This window comes from Prionailurus viverrinus, chromosome B4 (assembly GCF_022837055.1).
Source record: "Prionailurus viverrinus isolate Anna chromosome B4, UM_Priviv_1.0, whole genome shotgun sequence".
Taxonomy (NCBI): Eukaryota; Metazoa; Chordata; class Mammalia; order Carnivora; family Felidae; genus Prionailurus; species Prionailurus viverrinus.
This window is the reverse complement of record NC_062567.1, coordinates 58,870,063-58,873,398: the sequence shown is the minus strand read 5'-3', so window position 1 is coordinate 58,873,398 and position 3,336 is coordinate 58,870,063. Positions and strand designations below refer to the sequence as shown.

Here is a 3,336-nt window from a genome sequence, read left to right as displayed (position 1 = left end):
AAGAGAGAAGGAACACAAATTGCTAATATGAGGAATAAACAGAGGACATCCATGCATATCGGATGCACATCAAAAGGATAATAAGAGGATATTATAAACAACTTTATGCCAAAAAACTTGAAAAATACAGTGCTCAAATATTGAAAAATAGAATTTACCAAAAAATGACCCAGAAGAAATGAAACACCTGTACATGCATACATCTTAAAAAAAAATCAAATCCATTATTAAAAATATTTTCTCATAAGAATTCCAGGTGTAGTACTTGCTGTGGCAGTGCCTATACTAAAACTGGAGTGATACAGAGGAGATTGGCATGGCTCCTGAGCAAGGATAACACACAAAACTCCAAGTGTGGATGATTTCACTGGTGAATTCTTCCTACTAGCAAAAGTAATGCCAATCTTACAAAAATTCTCCCAAAGAAGAGCAAAACACTCAACTCACCAACGCCTAACTCATTTATGACCCAGCAAAACTCTGATACTAAAATCTAAAAAGAACTAAGAAAGGAAAATATGAGCCTATATTTCTTATATATACAAATATGAATATATTAAGTAAAACCTTAGCCAACAGAATCTAATTTTATATAAAAAATACATCAAAACTAAGTGAAATTTACCTGAAAAAATCAACCAATATAGTTCACCTAGTAAATGAACAAGGGAGATAAGCCATATGATTATTTCAATAAATACAGAAAACATATTTGATCATATTCACCATACATTTATTATTTAAAAGGAAAATGCTCAACACACTAGAAGCAACCAAGAATTTCATCAACCTGATAAAAGGTATCTACAAAATAAAATTTAATGGCTAACATAATGTGGTAAAATATTGACCACTCCACCCCCTAACTTCTAAGCATGGCAAGAAGACAAGATTTCTACAACTACCAGTTCTTTCCAAAATTGGAAGTCTTCACTAGGTCAAGGAAGCAATAAAAAATATTTTCAAGAATAAAAGATTGAAAAATAAATATTATTATTCACAGATGATATAATTGTACATATAGCATGTTCAAAATAATTTACAAATGATTAGAAATTGTAAGTGAATTTAGGAAGGTTGCTAAATACAAGGTAAATATACCCTGTTTTGTGTTTACTCCCAGAGGTAGGCTATAACCCTTCCTAATTCATAGGTAGAATGTTGAGGCTGATGACAATCCAGAGACCTAGAGAATTTGAAAGAAAGTTTATTGTTATAACAAGGGACTCCTAGGGAGAGCGGAAAGGGCATAAGCAGGTCCAGGCAGGCTTCAGCAGAGCAGAGAGAGTGGGTTGGGCCTTAGAGTGTCAAGGGGGCAGGACTGGAGAGAAGTCCCTGACGGTGGACTGGGAATTTGCCAAGTATGAATTTCCCATATGTCCCAAAGGAGCTCACTTGGACTTTCTTATCAATTATGCCCAGAGATGGAACAGAAGAGAAAAAGGAAGTTGGGCTTATAAGAAGTCAGAAGTCAAACATCAAAACATGGAGTCAGACTCTTACATGACCCAAATCAATTGTATTTCTTTATACAAGTAAAAACAAAAACAAAGCAATTGATAAGTGAAATTTCAAAGGACTGCTATTTATAGGAGCATCAGTATGCATCAAATACCTAGAATAAATCTAATGAAAACAACTGAAAGATCTTTATGCAGTGAAAACTACTAAACATTGCTGAGGAAAGTGAAAGATTTTAATAAATAGAAGAATATGCTATGTTAGTGGACTAAAAGATTCAATGTTGTTAAGATGTGGATTCTCCCCCATATTGATCTATAGGTTTAGTGTAATTGCTATAAAAATCCCAAGAGTCCTTTTGTGGAGATGAAAAACCCACTGATGACTATGCAGTCTGAGCCAGAGGACTGAGCTGGGTGATTAGAATGGCAGGCATTATCAAGCTAAAATTACCTTGATGAATTTATTCCATGCTAGGACAAAGAATTTCCAGAAGGAAAAAATACTCGTTTGTATCAGAGCCCACTTTCTTCTCTAGACACTGTTGAGGATGCTATACCCATGTTTGCCTCTTGTTTCCTTCATGGTTCCAATCTCCCACCTGACATATCTCTTTGAAAATCAGTGTATTACACTCTGCAAACTTGTTGCCAATTATGTCATATTGAATTACAACTAATAGTTTAACCTTCTCCCCATACCCGATCTTATTAGCAGGAAAAGAGTCTCTCCTCCAAGACTTTTCCTTTTCCCACCCATTTCCAGATTGTCTAAAAACTTTGGGGCTCACTCATTCCATGTATATAATCCTGCTTCCAAAAACAATGCAAGGCACGGAGATAGCTAGAGGTCATCATTGCTGTTGCTTCTGGTTGCCATGTGGTGTCCTAGTTCACAAGCAGCCCTGCAGTCAGCATGTCCTTTATTGCTAGGGAACCACAGAAATGTTCCCATTTAGGCTGCATTAGAGCACATGAAGGGTGCAGTCTATTTAAGTTCATAATTCAGTGCTCAGCTGGCATTTCTCCCAAGCACAAGCACCGTGCAGGACAATGGGCTTGAAGATCTTCCACCCTCAGACATATATTGGGCTAAAACCTGGTCCTTCTACCAAATCTTCTTACCATGGCATGAGCCTGAGTTGCCCATCTAAATAAATATCCACCTAACCCCCACTATTGGTGCACCACCACCCTATTTCACCCCCATTTTCCATTTTCAAACACTTTTAAAACATTTTAAAACAAAAACAATGTTTTACAAAAGTGCTATTCAGGGTGTGATCCAGGAAGCCAGGGCAGCATTTAGTTTCACCTGGGAGCTTGTAGGAAATGCAAATTCTCATGCCCAACTGACGGCCTTCTGAATGAGAAATTCAAAGGTAGAACCTAGGAATCTGCATTTAACATGCTTTCCAAATTATCCTCATGCACAATAATGTTTGGCTAGCACTGTTTTAAAGTGTTTTGATACTGCCTTTTACAATGAGAACAGTTGTGTTAATATTTTCAGTTTATAGTTCTAACTCAGCCAAGGAGCCATTCTATTTAAGAGCCTATTTCGACTGTTCACAATACCTTAATTATGCTCTTACTAGTCAGAAGATTTTATTTTATTTATTTTATTTATTTTTTTTTTCAGAAGATTTTAAAAGTGTAGTCGTTCTTTGAAAGAAAATCCTACCTTTAGACAAACACACACATGGAAATCTAAGGGACTGTGAAAGAGAAATTTCACTTTTCCTTACAGTCCCCTGTTGGTCTAAATTGAGTGGGTAAAAGCGATGGAAGCCATTGTACTTGATTGGATTGCCGTATGTACTTTTTATGTTTATTTATTTATTTGTTTATTTTGAGACAGAGAGCATGTGAGTGG

At 36.1% G+C, this 3,336-nt stretch overlaps 1 non-coding gene across 1 annotated transcript; it reads left to right on the top strand.

Annotated features, from left to right (window-relative positions):
- Positions 1-261: 261 nt before the first annotated feature.
- Positions 262-367, top strand: LOC125171414 (U6 spliceosomal RNA). The gene has a single exon (XR_007154325.1). It is a non-coding gene; the product is annotated as a U6 spliceosomal RNA (small nuclear RNA).
- Positions 368-3,336: the final 2,969 nt, after the last annotated feature.